Source organism: Protopterus annectens, chromosome 2.part1 (assembly GCF_019279795.1).
Source record: "Protopterus annectens isolate FY-2018-M chromosome 2.part1, PAN1.0, whole genome shotgun sequence".
NCBI classification, from domain to species: domain Eukaryota; kingdom Metazoa; phylum Chordata; order Ceratodontiformes; family Protopteridae; genus Protopterus; species Protopterus annectens.
Genome location: NC_056729.1, coordinates 1,436,861,599 through 1,436,880,517, shown reverse-complemented (window position 1 = coordinate 1,436,880,517; position 18,919 = coordinate 1,436,861,599). Strand labels below are relative to the sequence as shown.

Genomic DNA, 18,919 nt, shown 5'->3' with positions numbered 1-18,919 from the left:
AAAAATAAATCAGACACAGAAAACCTTCAGCAATTCTTTAGCAAGCAAGTTGCATCATAATGGAATACGCCAGTAAGAGGAATTAATCAGGCAGAAGTCTATCGCCATTACATACCAGTTACCACCCACTATCACGTAATCTGAACCGCCATGTGGAATACACAGGTTATCTCTACTGTGGCTACACATTCCTATATAGCTTTACCATCACCATCTGCAAAGAGAATTTCTAAGGAGATCAAAATATGCTTGAGAAATTCTTAAATGGTATAAGCCCCTCTTTTAAGGTTTCTCATCTAACAGGCATTATTCAACGTGCATTAATTAGTAAATTTATTGCCACAGGAGAAAGGAGTCCTCTCAAAAATGTGTACTCTGGTACGATGCTGCACAGATTTTAGACTACAGCTGATATACCTTTATCCAACAGCAGTCCAGCATTTGATTCCCACAGGCTCCATTTGCTTACTGTGTGACCCTTAACAACTCACTTACCCAGAAAGTGCTTCTGGGCTGAGCTGGAAAGGGGGCCATGTAGATCAGTGCTTGACCTGGTTAACTAAATTATATGGGGTTCATCATGTGCCTTAACAGACAAGGCATCTAACTTCAGATGTGTAGGTTCAGGTCCTACCATGATCATCAGAAAAGACAAGGCTTTAGTGGTTCCACAGTATAAAAGTTAGCACTGTGAATGTTCAATACCACGATGCGAGTTTAAATTGCACTCACACGTTTATTTGTTATTTACCACAAATGATTATTGGTAGGAGCTAATAAAGAGCTGTTTTTTCTAGTCCAAGTTTTGATTTCCTCAACCACCATATGCCAAGTTGTATATCCCTGAACAAGACACTTAACAGACAGTGCATTGGGTAACTGGGCTGGATTCGTATCACTTCACTGAAAGACCATTTCACTGACACCCATTTCACTGAGAACAAATCACCTAAAGTTCATTTCACTCAAAGTTTTTTCACCTAAAACTCATTTCACTGACAAGTAGTACTCTAAGGCAAGTCAAAGGTATATGTTCTGGTGTTAGCATATATAGTTAGGGGGATAAGGGGGGCCCCAACTTAATTTGGTTTTCTGTTGTCTGTTTTTGTTTTACATTATTTGGTAAAACCCAGCTAGGTGGGGGGGGGGGGTACATCCCCCACACCCCAAATGTGGGGAGCTGTGCCCCCACACCCCCCTAACTATATATATATATATATATATATATATATATATATATATATATATATATATATATATATATATATATATATATAACACCAGGATCGCACTACAGTGGGGGAAAAAATACATATACCTTTGACTTGCCCAGAGTACTACTAGTCAGTGAAATGAGTTTTAGGTGATTTGGTCTTGGTGAAATGGGTGTCAGTAAAATGGTCTTTCGGTGAAGTGATACAAATTCACTGGGCTACATCTCTTAATGCTGTCCTATGCAACATGCCTAAAAACTGGCTACCTACGAATTTGTCTTCTATAAAGCTGTAGGATATAGCATAATGGTTAAAGTCCTTACCTCAAAACACAAGGTACAGGATGTGATTCTGACCTCAAATAACTGGTTAGGCTTAAAATGATCCTTTGGAGCATTTAGCCTAGTATTCACCTATGAACATCCAAAAGCACTGAGTAGTTGCAAAATATTGCATATACAGTGAGTTCACAATACATTTTTGTGGGGAGCTGTGCATGTTTTGTGATAAAAGGTTAAGCAGTTAACAATCCAAGCTGACAAGCTATCCTAAATCAAGCAAAACACATTACTCACTTTTTTTCTAAATCCTTTCTACACAAAATTAATAACATTTCAGTATCCTATGCACATGTAAGACATGGTAAAATCACTCAATTTTAACAGATGGTACACAGTTTATATTCCAAAACCACTATCAGTAAATCAGAGTACATATTTCTTTACATATCTGAAGCAGCATTTCTACTCTCCTGATGAGCACCACTGTTACTAGAAAGTGCATCCAAGTAACAAAAGTATAATTGTCTAACAACTTACCATAAAGGCAGATGTGCACGTAGATCATGGATGTGGTAGACTTCCCTAATGGGATTTCAGCCACAGAAGGCTCAGACATGAAACCGAGCTTCCAGAGCTCAGCACCACCACCACCCCCCCCTTCCACATGGGGCAGATCTCCCTTCTAGAATGTGTGGACATCTCCAGTATAAAATTAATGCATTCTTATATCACATAAGAGCTTTTTTTTTTTTTACCTAAGCAGCAAAGACATGTAAAATTAAAACTAAAAGGTCAAACCCTGGAGAGACTGATAAGCAGTGAGCAAACAATATCCTCATGTACTACACTAAGGGGAGGAAAGGAGAAATACGACTCCCCAAATTTTACATAGACAACAGAAACAAAATACAATAATAAAAAAGGTGCAAACCAGATAAAATTCAAACAGAGTCACCAAAATCAGGTATCAATGGTCAAAGAAGGCAAAACAGGAACTGGTTTAGCGTACCACAGTTTATTCAACGCTTTCGTCAAAAGACTTAATCAGAAACACAATCAAATTTAGAAACAACGTTTAAATAATCAAACCAATCAATTAATCCATCAATATGAGATTTCTCAATATAAAAATTTAAAAAGACAAACCCCAAAAAACACATAAAAAAAAATGCTAAACAAAAAAATTAAAATTTAGTTTAAATAACTAATTAAATCAGCGTCTTTATTAAGATTCAACTTCCTATATTTTAAAAAAACATTTAATGTTGATAGCCTCATTTAACCCGGGCTTCCTATCAGCCCCAAGTTTAATTTGCCATATTGTTTCTCTTTGTTCAAGGTAATTTTTAAAATCTCCACCTCTCAAATCCATTTGAACTTCTTCCAAGATAAAAAAAAGAAACTTCTTGTATTTCATACATTCCAAAGAATGTTTACATAGGGCATTTTTGGAATCTTTAATCCTAATGCTATAAATATGTTCTCTAATGCGTTCTCGTAAGGTACGTGTAGTCATACCCATGTAGAACGCAGAGCTGCCACTACAAAAACTAATATAAACTAACCCCCTAGTTAGACAGTTGACAGAACCAGGAACCTCAAAGGTAGCATTGATATGTTCTAACATAACATAAGGCCCTTCCAGAATATATCTACAAAAGTTACATTGTTCACATTTATACATGCCTTTTTTATGTGTTAAATGTCGATTGACTTTACATACAAAATGGTCATTTTCCAGCAACTTTTTAAAATTGGAATTGTTCTTATAAACAAACCTAGGTCTATCCCCCAAAACTTTTATCAAGTCTGAATTCCCTTTTAAAAATTTCCATTTTTTTTCAACTAAGTTCTTAATACCAAAACTATCAACCATCATATCAAGCAAACAAACAACACCAGTTGCCACAACTAAAGGTGTTTTGTTCGACAAATTCCTTAGAAGTTATTAAAGGGGACCTCAGTAAAGCTGGATATAAGAGGTTTCGTTTAAGAATATCAAATTCCATGTTTTCCAAATAAATTTTGTCATATCCCCTATTAACAAATTGCTGTGATCAATTCAAATTCTTTTAATAAATCATTATTTTTAGTTGTCATGCGACAAGCTCTAATGTATTGTCCCTTAGGAACATTCTTCTTTACATGTTTTGGATGATTACTATTGTAGTGTAAATAACCATTTGTAAAGGTCTTTTTACGAAAAATCCGGATTTGAAAATTCTTTTCTATGTTATCCCACCAAAGAGTTACATCTAAAAAGTTAACAAATTCATCTTTTCCACTTAATAAAAATTTAAAAAAATCAAAAGACTTATTGATGTCGGTCAAAAAAGCATCTACCATGGTTGGTATGCCTTCAATAATAAAAAAAAGGTCGTCCACAAACCTAGAATAAAAAAGTATCTTATAGTGCTTCTCAATTTCAACTAAGACATTGGTTTCCCACCAGGCCATAACTGTATTTGCAAATGCAGGGGCAGCTGCTGACCCCATAGCAACCCCTCTTTTTTGCTTGTAATAAGCCTCATCAAATAAAAATAAATTATTGTTCAGGACTATATTCACTAAACTGCAAACCATGGAAATAGTTCCTGTTTTCATTTCCGAGTGCTTCGTTAAAAAACTTTGAACAGCTTCAACACCCTCCTCATGAGGAATACAAGTAAATAAAGAGACATCAATAGAAAACATAACATGTTTAACAGAGTTATCAATTGTCTCAGAAAATGCCCTTATTTTATTAAGAAAGTCCCAAGAATCTTTTAAGTATGACTTTGAATTCTGTACTAAGGGACTTAATAGGGCATCAACCATTAAAGCTATCCCTTCAGTGATGGAATGTGGGGAAGAAACTATTGGTCTGAAAGGTGGATTAACCAAGTCCTTATGAATTTTGGGAATACCAAATAACACCCCAACTTTTGGTTTCTCGACAACAAAAAATTCATACATTTTTAAGTCCATATCACCAGACATCAGAGCTTCATATAAAAAATAATAAATGTTCTGGTAGCTACGATGAATATCAAATAAGAAAACTTTCTCATATTCTTCTGTATTACTCAAAATATTTAACATGTTTTCTTTATATTTGGCTACATTCATAACAACAATATTACCCCCTTTGTCGCTCTTCATAAATCTAAGGTGGGATTTTTTTCTAAGTTCGCCTAGAGCTTTTCGTTCACTAGGGGTTAGGTTATCAACCCATTTCCCCCTTGTTTTTAAAAATTCAGAAAGCTCCTGCAAGCAAACTTCTTCAAAGACCTTAATGGTATTATTCAAAGATGGTGTATAAGTTGAAGGTTTGATGAAAATATCATTTAAATTGGGAACATTATGCATTAAAAAGTGGAGATTCAAATTATGAGTATATTTTTATATCAATAACAGTTTTACTAAATTCAGCCCTTTGAGTAGGAACAAAATTTAAACCATACCTTAAAATACGTAATTCAATGTCCATTAGTAGTGTCAGATAAATTCACAAAATTTGACGAAAGCGTTGAATAAACTGTGGTACGCTAAACCAGTTCCTGTTTTGCCTTCTTTGACCATAGACAAGAGAAAAACCAAGACCCTGGAAGATATACAGATAAAGGAAAGGGTAAGGATAGACTACCCTCATCTCAGCCCAGAGTGCCCCACAGTGACAGATGGAAGGCTTGGAGGGATCTAGTACTTCAAGATTAAGTTACCCGAACACTTAGTATTACGGCAAGTTCTTACACAACAGTACTCTGTTGCAGTGGCTCTGATTACTGGGACAATTCTCAAAGACCTATTAAAAATGTGAGGCAGTAGATATGGAATGGCCAAAATGCAACATATCCTTCTGGATATGGCTGTACCAAACCTAGCTCTTACCTCAGGAAGAAATGTTTAATTTTCAAAGTTTTAAGAAGGCATGGATGCAATGAGGTAGCTTGCTTTCAAAACAGTCTCTAAAGGGACACTCCTAAGAAGACTACAGCAGCAGATATGCCCTTGTACTTCAACCTCTCATTGTTTCTTTAGGATTTCTTACCCTGGGAGGAATAAAACAACACTGATTAAGTTTTGATGTCCATGCTCATACAGACGAATGGGCATGGCTTTTTTTTTTTTTTTTTTTTTTTTTTTTAGGCGTGACCTGAGATGGTATACATACTGCTTACAGGAAATGAGGCAAGGGCACCAAAAAGCTTCCCCTACTCATCATTGTTGTGAGTGGGACCCATTTTGGAGTTGAACATCCTGTTTCTGTTACAGGTGCAGAAGTGACCTGGAGAAACAGGGAGGCAGATGGAGAGAGGATGAGATGGAGTGGTGAAAGAAATGGCACAGAAAGTAAATATTGAGACCAAAGAATGTATGCAGGACACTGAGGAAATGTTTCAAAGAAATCTGTTTGATGGAAATTATCAGCAAATGGTGGATGTCTAATTACAACCCTCTAGTCAGGAGGGTTGTGGGATGATTTACTTACAGAAATAGTGGTGCAGAGTGAGTCAGAAAATGAAAGTGATCTTTCCTGGGGAGCATTACAGAAAAATACAAAAGCAGGATGCAGAGACAATCCTGAAGAGTAGTGGTGAGATGAAAAAGAAAACATGTATACAGAAAGTACAAGAAGGTAAAACTGGAGTGGTGGAAAAGAAGGCAGAAGAAAATGAAAAATGGAGGTACATGGTAAGGATTCAAAGTAAAGAAGACAAAGGAAAGAACAGGTATGAAATTGTGGGACAATCTAATAGCTCCTTTGGGTATAAAAGCATGAGGTAAGAACATTTATTTCTATTAACAAAGAGACATTTTGTGACATTAAATTTGAAACTGCTTCTTCAATGGAAAATTTTCTTGGATAATATTAAAAAAATGAAAGACTGTAACCTATGGAATTTTATGTGATAATAGTATTTAACATGGAAACAAAAAAGAAAATCCATCTAGAATTTCGAGCAGATGTAGGAAGACTGACTTTGAAAACACATTTGAAAACTTTAAGAAGTCTGGACACTGCAATGTTTATGACAAAGGAGGCTTGTGGATTGGTGGCTGGGATTGTAAAACTGTGTTAAAAATAGAAAGAGAAAAATATTGTACATATTGGACTTCACAGGTTCACTGGACTTCACAGTCTAGTACTAGGCTAACTGCCTTTGTGAACATTTTAAGTCTAGCCAATTACCCCAAGCGAGAATCAAACCCTGCACCTTGCATTTGCAAGGTAAACACATTAACCATTATGCCAACCCCCCACACTCAAGCATGATAAATGTGGAAGGGAATAAGGGTGTTAATAAAATATTGGGGGCAACCCAAAACATTTTTTTTCTTTGGAAAAGGACATCTGATAAGTAACTGTGACAAAAGAAGAAAAGTGTTATACTTGTAGGGAAATAGGACATGATGCACTAAATGCAAATTGAAATGTTATAAATGTAACAAAACTGGACTTTTAAGAATGGATTAAAATCATGGAAATAAGTCAGGAAAAAGAAAGAAGAAAATGAACAAAGAGAAGACGTTTTAGAAGTAATAGAAACAGAAGAAAATTAGATGAGAGAAAATAAACATGATACAGAAGAAGGTTCTGAAATAAGTGAAGAGAAATTGGGAGGTAATAAAAAAAAATTACTGGTAAAAGGGTAAAAGACATAAAAAGAATATTTAAATGTAAGAAAGGAAATGGATGAAAAAAAAGAATACATTCAGCTAATGATGGGGGGCTGGTATAATGGTTAAGAAGTTTCACTGACTAACACAACGTATAGTGTTTGATTCTCACCTTTGGCAGGGAAATTGTCTAGGCTTAAAATGGCCAATGAAGAAAGCTAGCCTAGCAATTAACTATGAACTTATGAAACCATGAATCGAAGGAAAAGGGAAAATGAAAATGTTAGAGGGCTTTCTGTACATGTGAATGGTATTAAGAATATAGTAAAGAATATGGATTTTGGAGTGATGTAATACATGTGACGTAGATGAAATCATATCAGAAGACACAAGATTTTTAACAAAAGAAAATTACAACTACAGAAACTATGGGGAGGAAAGATGATCTGGAATTTGGGAAATGACAGATGTTCTGGAATAGCCATATTCTATAGAAATACGGCAGGTTAGCCATTGTAGATTTAAAATGGAAAGAGCAAGTATATAGAATTATAACATTACATGCTTATATTAATTGTAAAGAAAGGGAAAGCATATTTCATCAGATTTTAGACTATGTAGTGATTAATATGAATATAACAGGTGACTGATTTAAGAAGGAAGTGTAAAAAAAAAAGCAAATAATATTAAAAAGTTATAAGATGTGTTAAGTCAAAACTTCGGGACGTATCAGAAGGTTTAGTTATGGGAAAAGGGGATGTAGTTGAAACTGAATTTTCTGATCATCCTGCAATATGGCTAGAGATAAAGGAAAACAAGGAGTATATAAAAATAGGTAAAGGAATAAAAAGGATAAATGAGAAAGCATGGAAAGAAGAAGGAAAGAGATAAGTTATACAGTTATGAAAAGATCATATTACTATGAAATCATGTTTTAAAAATGTTTCTGAATGGTGGATGACATTTAAAGAAAAATATATTTTTTTTACAGTGGCAACATGATACAAGAAAAATAGAGAAAGAAAAATATAGAAGAACATACAATGATGCATTCAAAGATTTAAAACATGATAAAAAGTACTTTGACAGAGAAAAAGAATTATATGAAAGAAATCAAGAAAAAACATACAATAATTATTATATAAGCAAAGATGTTTAACATATCTGTTTAACTTTGTTTATACCTCTCTGATTGAATTCATTGAATTCTGCTTTAATGTATATTTTCTGTATATATTACTGTAATCAAATAAACTAAATTCCTGCTTGTATATATATATTCTGTATGTTACTGTATTTACCATCTGTAACACCTTCTACTTCTGCACCAATTAATGTTTATATTTTTTCTGCATCTATGTTCTTGTTGGAGCTTTTCTCCCCGGGCCTCCATTAAAATGGGCTCTTTTAGGCCCAGTGGACTTTCCCGGTAAACAAATGCAATAAAATAAATAAATGTTTTTACAAGGAAAAAGAGTAGCAGTATCTCCTTACTTAAGCAGATTAGTATTGGAAAATAGTGTCATGAGAGAAATAAAAATGTAAAACAAGAAACAGAACTCAGGAAAAGATTATGATTAGTGTAGCAAAATATGTAGAAGAAATGTTTAAAGGAAAAAAAAGTTTTGGAATAAAACATAGAAATTATAAAAGGTAACAGAGAATAATTGTTGGAAAAGGAGATTTCTTTAAAAGAGCCAGACAAAGTATTAGGACAAGTAAATATAGTTTTGGCTGCAGGATCAGATGAAACAGAGTATGAAATGTATACAAACTTAAAATATTTTGAACGGATGGTTAAATATGGGTTACGTAATGGAATACTTAAATTCATATGGAAGAAGGAAGCCACAAGACAATTAAAAAAAAAATGAAGACCAATAGGAAGATCTTTAAAAAAAATTTTCAAAAGAGATTAGAAACAAAAATGTAAAATATTATGAAAGACTGTACATACAGTATAAAGGGGAAAGGTTGTCAAGAAGTACTAATGATAGTTAGAGAAACTGTAGATATTACAATTAGAAAACAAGAAGCAAAAATCATGCTAGGAGACCTTAAAGCATTTGACAAAACTGGACATGAAATCTTAAAGGGGATAATGAAAGAATATAATACAAGTGAGAAAGCTAGGAAATTATGCACGTCAGTGAATAATTACATAAAAATATTTGTAAATGGCTGGTTAAGCCAAAAGGTAAATATAAATACTGATGTAACACAGGGATGTCCAATGAACTGTATATTCGGTGCATTCATTATGAATACTGATGTAAGACAGGGATGTCCAATGAACTGTATATTCGGTGCATTAGTTATGAAAATGATAGTATGTGAAATAAATTACAAAATGAAGGAGGCAGGGTATATAACACATGAAGGGTTAAGAATTCCAGTTCTGTTAACATATGCAGATGACAATTACAAAAAACAAAATTTGAAAAAACAAGTAATATTTGCAAAAATTAGTGTCTACATGTAACATGAATGGCTTTGAATACAGAAAAAAGTAAAGATGTAGGCGATGTAATAAAGATAAGGGATATACATTTTACAGTGAATTAAATTTCTGTTTGGCATAAAATTTGAGAATAAAGGTGCAAGTAGAATCCAATGGGGAAAAATACAATAGTAGAAATAAAAACAAATCTGTCTTTTCTGGAGAACATATACATTACAATTCAGAAAAAGGCTTATTTGGTAAATTCAGTACGGATGGGAAAAGTAGTATACTTAGCAAGTGCATTCATGTTGCCAACAGTATTTGATAAGGAATTATGGTGTACATATTATAAGAGGCATTTTGTAAGTAAATAAAGGAGGTTTAGTGTTAATTTAAGTGGTATATGATGCTTTATTACATTTGTACAAATTGTTAAAGTAGATAAATGAAAAATATGAGAGATTAACAGTAAAACTGTATAAATATTAAGTAGGATAAATTTTGGGGTATGATGTAAAACAGCAAAAGAGAAAAAAAGAGGGTATAAATTGAGAACAAATACTTTTGTAGAAAACAAAAATTAATTGTATACAAAAAGGCATAAAGGTATGGTATAGGAATATAATGATAAAATATTACTGTGTAAAACCATGGGGAAATCAAACATATAAAAACATTAAAGCTCTAAAAACAAGTAGCAAATGGTGTAATCAGGAAGTAAAATGTCAAGTTTTTTGTGGAGACTGGTAAAAGATAAATTGCCAGAAAGGAAATATGCCATATAAAAAGAAGTGATAGAATATGTTTACATTGTCAAGAAGAAGAAAAAACTATGAAACATGAGTTTTTGAAATGTAAAAGGTAAACAAGTTATGGGGAAAACTATGTAAAGAAGATTTTTTGAAGATATAAAAGGTGTACAAAATAAACATGAATATGATTAAGTATGGACATTACAAAAATAGAAGTAAAGACTATGTTAAAGAATAGATTAAAACAGTTATTTTATGTTACATGGGATGAAAGAATAAATTAAATTATATTTAATGGTAAATGGATTTTAGCAGCAATATTAAGTAAAATCAGATGGTAGTTATGGAAAAAGGAATGGGGGTCTAACAGGGATGAAAATTTAGTGAGACTGTAAAGGAAATTATGAATATGTTTAAACAGATTTGTATATCTATACATTTGTATATTTGCTAACATGTAAATATTTTGTAAATCAGTTATTTCTGTATACAAGGACCCTTACTTTTTTCAATGCAGGGTACCAGACAGCTACTGCTTCTGAGCAGACACCAATATGGCGGAGAAAAATGTGAATGCTGCAGAAGTAAGCCATGAATGTGTTGTCCATTAATGCTGCAGTTCAGCAGGAGGCATCGCATAATGCAAAGTTTACAGAGATGTCACACAGAAGACTGGATGACAACAGTTTGGCTGTGGCTTTTTCCTGAAGGAAAACCATCAGATGGAGAGGGATTATCTTGTGGAAATGCCATGGAAAAGTGCAACTTGTAAAGAGATGACTCAGATTCACCTGCAGCATTTGTGCTTGAAGGTACTTCTGAGGTTGAGGTGGATTTAGTGAAAGGTAGCTTTGGTTGTGCAGCTACTGAATGGGTGAGGGCTGCAGTCAGAAAACTACAGATACCATGATCATTCAACAGCAGAGCAGTACATATGCTACTGATCAAGGAAGTGCTGCACCGCACAGAAGAGTGAGTTTTTGGTTATATAAAACTTGTTACTTGCATTGTTTCAAAACAAGTACAATGACTGACAGACATATGACATGGGGCAAAGTTACAGCACCATTGGGGTTTAAAAGCCCAGTGTATACAGTATATACCTATACATATTCACTTGAGGACAGAAACAATTTGCATACTAACTTCTGGGTCAGTACCACTGGCAAAGATTTTTCACTGAGTAGATGACAAAAGATGATTTTCCAGGGAAAGACTGTTGTGGTATCTAGAAATTTCCAAATTAAAAAAAAATATTACTGCTCCAGTTTACAATTGCAGAGATATAAGCTGAGCAAACGTGCATCTGAGTAAACCTGTAAACAATTCTATGAAGTTGAGCAGCACTAGGACAACTGACATTTGTGAACTGGGGAACAGGAATTGTTGGTTTCATCCAACATGGAACTCAGGAGAATAATGCAACTGACAGATGCTACTATAAATGGAGTGAGAGATATAACGCAAGGTGCTAGGATAGCCAAAGTCCTGTTACTTCTGTGGAGACCTCACCACTATTAATGACTGTAAAAAAGAAAATGCTCACAATGTCGTGAAAAGGAACACTCTAGCAGGGAGAGTGCAGTGTCTTGCCAAGAATGTAATGCTGGACAATTTTAGTCTGATGATTCCTTGTCTGTTGCAGAACAGGGGAAGACAGGGGAGGAAATTATAAATGATAATGATTCTTCTGATGCAGTACAGGATGGAAGTAGTGTGAAAAATGAAATAGCAAAATAACGGCATGAAAACTGAAACTATTGGTTTAAAACGGACAGTAAAGAAATCATCAAATAAGTATTATTACTTTGGGCCAGAAGAAGACAAAGAAGGAAGAATGTCTACTCAAGTTTAAGAACAGGATGGGAACACTACTGGGAAAAAAAAGATAGTGTCAAAGAAATTTAGATAGAATCATAAGCAAAAGCACAAAAAAAAAGAAAAAGAAAGTTTAACTTAGATACTTTTGCAATAAATATTAATATTATTAAAAGTGATATGAGGATGTGAGCAGAACTGAAAGAGTGGAAGCTGATGCAATTTGTTAGGAAGATAAGCAGCATTATTACTGACAGAACATATGTGTGTGTGGAAAACTACAAGATGATAATTTGGTTTTGATGAATGTTCTGGGACAGCAATACTAATTAATTTGGAGACAGACATGTAGTATTCCCTTACTGGAAGACCTGGGAGGTTATTAATAATGGATATATACAAACAAGACTGTCCTTTGAGACTATTTGTAGTTTATGTTTCTACATCCACAACACAGCATGTTACCCAATCTGACCTTACTTCATCCATACACCGCTGGATAAGATAGTCAGAATAACCTTTGTGCATAAAAAAAAAATGCTCTAATGTCGTTACTTTCTTCTAAGAAATCGTCATACTCTGATGTTATCTCTGAAAATCAAACCAACTCTCATTTCACAGTATTCCTTTTTTTGTGTTTGGGATTATCTCTAGTGTAATACAGGTACGAGTTACAAAAATTTTCTTTCCTATAAAATGTATTCTTCTGTATATGTACATCTAAACAGTGTATCCCTGTTATTATACATGAACCTAAGAAAAGTAGTAGTCTGAGATAATCAATAAAAATAGAACTGTCTCTACTGTCCACCCATAATACAAAGATGTCCAAAAATCTGGTGTATATACTGCAATGTTTTAAAAAAACATGCTGCCCCATAGCAACTCCACTTGTCTGTTTGAAAAACTCATCCTCAAAATAAAGTTGTTCATAAGCACTAACACGCATTCCATAACTAACTTCACCTCACGCTGACAAAAACTCACATTTTATCAAACTCTCATCAAAACATTTTAAACCTTGTTCAATAGGAACAACAAAAAAAAGGTCAACTATATAGTTACAAAGTCTTTCTCTATGTAGGTCCTAGTTTAATCTTCTTAAGAAGCCCATGAATTTACCAAGATATGGCTTTTCATATTACTTATACAGGTCTAAGGGTTGGGTGTGAAATGTTTTTATGGACCTCTGGTATTCCAAATATTGTTGGAATAATGGCTTTTTCAACATAAAGGAAATCAAACAGGATTGTATCAATAATCCTATAAAGTACACGGTCATGCAAAATACAAAACATTTCTATGTGCTTGGACTGGGAATTTGGTTTGCAACAGTGAAGATGTGTTTGGGGGGCCCAGGAGGGAAAATACAAGAAAGGAGGGTAGGTTTTTGAAGAAATTTATGTGAATTCAGTACTAGGAGTTTGGAGTGAATTTACATATTTTTCTCCAAGACAGAATTTCTACTTCACAAGAACATGTGCACTGAAGGTCTTGAAATGCACCCAATAACCGTTTCCAATCATGTACTAATAATAACTGAAATAAAAACACAAGGTAATGAAATAAAAACGAGTCAATGGCACTTTCCCGCCTATCTGCTGGAGAGAGGAATTTAAGGAATGGGTTTTGGAAATTATTCTGGAGCCATTAGAGAAGATAGAAACTTCTTCTGAAAATATAGCAAGGGAGTGGGATAAAATTAAGAGTTTAAAACAAGGGTGGAAATAAAGGAAAGAGACATGGTTAAGAAGTAAGAAATATTTAGAGGGACTGACAAATGTGAAAGTATTTCAAAATAGGGGGAATCCCACAGAACAAGAGCAGGAGCAACTGCAGAATGTTAAACAGAAAATAAGGGATTACCTCAATAATATGCATGAGTTTAGAAAGATTACTGAGCACAAACACTTTCAGCGCAATGACTCAAGCAACGGAAAGTGGAAAAGGGCTGTCACTAACTTTAGGGAGCCTACAACAAGAAAGATAAAGAGATCCTGTAAGTACTAGAAATACTTCAGAAATTTATGAATGTCTATGTAAAGCAGAGAAATACAGAAAGCAAGAAAAGGTACAAATGGAAATGTTTATGGAAGAATTAAATATGCCATGGCTAGAGGCAGATGATACTCAATTACTAACAGAATAGGAGGAAATGAGATAAAAATGGTGACATATAACCAATCTACAGGAACAGATAGTATGCCTGTCAGTTTGGAAGCTAGGAGGGAAAAACTGAAAGATCTTGAAGGTTTTGTTTAACAGTATTTTAAGAGAAATACCAATATCCTGGAAGAAAGCGGTGGTAGATGTAATACCTAAAGAAAGTAAAGATCCAATGGATCCAACTTCATACTTTACTGGAAAGGCTCACCCAGACTCTGCTGCAATTTGCTGTGAGGAAAAGGTTAGTTTCCTTTTAATTTGTTGTAGTCTGTATTGCTTTATTGCCTTTTTCTATTTTGTATACTGTGATTTGTTTTCTTTACACTATGTTTTACTTGTATTCTGCTTTTAACCGCATATTAAAACTTGAATAGACACCGCAGCTCTGTCTCTTGCGAGTCAGACAGAAAATTTTCTCACCTGGTTACTGTTGTGTTTTTAAACGCCACTATCTTTCTAGTTGCCTGCCCCTTATGTTAATTTGACCATACATCTCTCATTTCTTCTCTGCTTTTACTGGCTGGGGTGAGTAAGCACAAAATTATCATTTTGTGAAATCACTCCCCTCCAACTATTTAAATTTATTGGCCATCCTACTGTATTCCATAGTACCAGAATAAAAAAAAGTGACCACCCCCCTTTCAAGCTATCTTGCTGTTTTAAAAATAGTGACTCTCCCCTAAAATGTAATTTTTAGACAGGTAAACTTAAGTTACCTACTTTCACATCTAACTCCTCTAGTGCACTCTGCAGTGTTTAGAATAAACCATTTTTATCTTACCTTTAAGCATCTACTGCAAGACCAGCAGTTATTGTAAAGCCCACATTCTGGATTAGTGCTTCTGTTTTCTCCTGGTGAGAGAAGGAGTGCAGTTACATTATTTCCTGGAGACTGCTGATCACCAGAAAGCTTAATAACTGCTTTATAGGTGACAGCTTGGAATCTGTGCTTATATTCTGATCCTGGTGCGAACAGGAGGAGAGTGCATTGACTCTTGATTCTTTCTGGTTGAGTATCTGTGCCTAGCGTACCCGATTGGTCTGGTTGCTATTCGAAGCATCTACCATAAAAAGGCTACAAGCCTGCAGACTCTTGCAACATCTGGAACAAAACTGTGGATCACCAAACAGGGAGTGGCCTGCTTCTCTTCTTGGGATTGGTGCTAACATTTTGCTTCTGGTGAGAGAAGAAGCAAAGGAGTATTGTATCCCCATAGGAGTGAAGCTGTGCTGAAACCAGCATTAGTAGTAAGCCAGGCAGTAGCCATTCATGTGACCCCACCCCTTCATTCTTGACAAGCTAATTCTTTACTTTCAGTAAGTACTGCTTGATTTCTTCTTAACTTTAGAATATCTACCTAAATACTTCAGCCTTTAAATTTCAGGGTCTACGTATTAGTTTCCCCTCAAGTGTTTGGCAGTGCGTGCTCTGTACAGACTCAGACACTGAGTGACATTTTTCCTGTTAAAGGCTTCAGTGCTTAAACTGACCTCATATCCAGGCATGTCTAAAGATCAGTTCCCTGTGCTTTTTCCTGTCAACCTGGCGAACTTGGGCATCCTGAGGCAATGTAGCAACTGCCTCATGTACACAGGCAACCCTCTCCTCTTACCTCCCAACACTATGACTTGTGAGAGATGCACATATATAGCCAAACTGGAAGCCAAGCACTCTCCAGCCAAGACTGGATTAGCCAGTCGAGGAGAAGGTTAACACCTGCACCACCCCACATTCAACACATAGCCCTCCAGAACTTACACCACCACAACCCTCACACAGTAACACAAAACACACACACCTACTTTCATGGAGGCTCTCAATAAAAATCTGCCAAAACAACAGAGACCTCCAAGGCAGAAATGCAAACAACCACCACATCCAGGCACAAACCATGACATACAGCTCACATAAACAGTGTGCCACTCAACCAGAGCCCATAAGGCAAAAACAACTCGACCAATACACTAGTCATAGGTGACTCAATAGTAATGCACACTGATGTCCCACTCACTAGGGTGAAAAAGGAGAAAGTTATGGTCAGCTGCCTGTTGGGTGCCAGGATCCACCACAAAATGCACGCATTTAGGTCACTCCACAACAGGTACAAATATGACTCTGTCATTGTCCATGTTGGTGTGAATGACCCGAGACATACCTCCCTGGACTACATGAAAAGAGACAGAGGAGCTCTCAGATCTTGTAGCCCAGGTAGGTATGACCCTAGCTTGGAGTAGCATCCTAGTGTTACCCAGAATGATAACACAGTACAAGCTGAAAATTATTAACTTCAACAATTGGCTAAGTTTCTGGTTTCATTCTAAGGGGATCCAGTATCTGTCTGCCTGGGATGACATGATCGACAGACCTCGATGCTTCACCAGAGATGGCCTGCACCTATCACCCCAGGGGTTCCGGATACTGGCCATGGCTCTTGCCACCCCTATAGTGCCTTTTTTAGGCAATGTCCTGAAAACAAAATTACCACCATAACAGCTACAAGCAAACTAAATCTGAGGGTTATGCTACTCAACGCTAGAAGTCTAAATCTCAAGATACACTCACTCTAAGCAAGATGGAGAACATAGACATCTGTGCAGTGACCGAAACCTGGTTCAAGGCTCCGAAGAGCACCCCAGCACTATCAGGCTATAATGCACACCACACCTTTCCTAAACCTAAACCTAAACCTGGACCAAAAGGATATGCACACCTCCAGACTAGTAGCCCAACATAACGCATCAGAGATGCTTCAGGTACAAATAAACTGCAATCCAGGTTGTAGCCAGCTATAGATCCCCCACCATGTCCCAAGACTCCCACTCCACATTCCTAAACACAATGGAAAATATTAGGGTACAACCCAATACCCTTATACTGGGAGACTTTAACTACTCCTCCATTAACTGGGAAAATTACTCATGTACCAACACACCTGCTCAACATTTTCTGGAATTCATTAATTACAAGGCCCTGAACCAACTGATTCTTACCCCCAACATGGGGTAGAAACATCCTTGACCTGGTCATTACTAACATGGGCGACCGCTGCTCTTCACCAGTAATCAACTCCTCCCTGGTCAGATCTGACCACAAGCTAATCACCATGGATATCCACATCCCCCCCCTCACCCCACCCCCCCTCCCCAAGGAAACCACCATAAAAAACTTCTCCAAAGCCAATTTTGGGCTTCTAAAAACAGAGGTGGCTAACTTTACGACACCCATGCAAATGGAAAATAGGTGCATGACTGCTGTATCATACACCAATGCACTGTATGAGCACATACACAAGTGCATGGCACGGGCCATATCAAATAGAACCAAGACACTCTCCTCCAAAAAAGGAAGCCAATCTGGTGGTCCCCCACCATAAACAAACTCTACAACAGAAGGAAAAAACTGTTGCAGAAAAGGGTGAATTCCCAAGACTGGAAAAACTCCCTTGTTAGCCTCAGCAAAAAAACTGAGATCCATCATCAAATCCTCTAAAGCTAGCTACAAAAACAAAACTGCTGCAGATGCTAAAGACAACCACAAGGCATTCTATAGTTATGTCAATAATCTATGTGGCAATACTCAGATCTGCTCCGAGTTACAGCACAATGGCAATACATACACAGAACTAAATGATATTTCCAACATATTGGTCGACAGGTTCAGTGTGAACTTTACCCCCTAAACGGCCTATCAATAGCTGAGGAATGCCAAGTCCCTATTATCACAGCTACAGAGGTAAAAAATGCACTGTCCAAAGCTTCCATGGGACTTGATAATATCCCTGGCTGTGTTCTACATGAATTACAAAGTGAATGGCACCACACCAGAGTACCCTGTTCAATCACAGCCTCATTTCAGGCTTTGTTCCTACCGAATGGCGCACTGCTACAGTTATCCCACTCCACAAAGGGGGAGCGACTACAGACCCTGGGAACTACTGCCCCATTAGTCTGATATACGAGGCTATGGAGCGCATCATCATCATGGACCTTATAAATAAGGACATTGGAAATCTCCAAACTCTGGACCCCACACAGTTTGGGTTTATGAAATGTAGATCATGGCTGCTTAACCAGATAGACTTTTTTGAGTCTGTCACCAGAGCTGTGGATGAGGGCAAGGTAGTTCACACAGCCTACTTAGATCTTTCCAAGGCCTTCAACACCATCCCTCACTCAGGAATCATAGACTGACTACCGACCAGTTACAAGTGGTGTCTCACAGGGATTGGTCCTAGGTCCTCTCCTGTTTGACATCTACTTCTCTGAAGTTCAAGCCAACACAAAGGGACTCTGGCTGACCAAGTTTGCAGATGATTGCAAACTGGGAGCCATTATTGATTCTCCAACTGATGTAGACATTCTACAAAAAGGCCTCACTGACACCAATGACTGGTGCCAGAACCATGGCCTTAAGTTCAATGCCAAAAAGTGCACTATAATTCCCTTTGAGAAAAATTCGGTGCTCATGAACTACCACATAGGCGGTAATCCACTAAATACCAAAGGTGTGATAAGAGACCTGGGGACACAGGTTGACAGCAACCTCTCCCTTTGATAACCACATTGCCACTGTAGTCAGAAAGTCCTTCTATGTGGCATATCTCATTACAAAAGGTTTCTCATCCAGGAAGAAAGAGGTCATAA

The 18,919-nt window shown here is 36.3% G+C and overlaps 1 protein-coding gene across 13 annotated transcripts in view; it reads right to left on the bottom strand.

Annotated features, from left to right (window-relative positions):
- Positions 1-18,919, bottom strand: part of ADD1 (adducin 1) — a 1,467,941-nt gene that overhangs the window by 753,855 nt on the left and 695,167 nt on the right. The window lies entirely within an intron of this gene.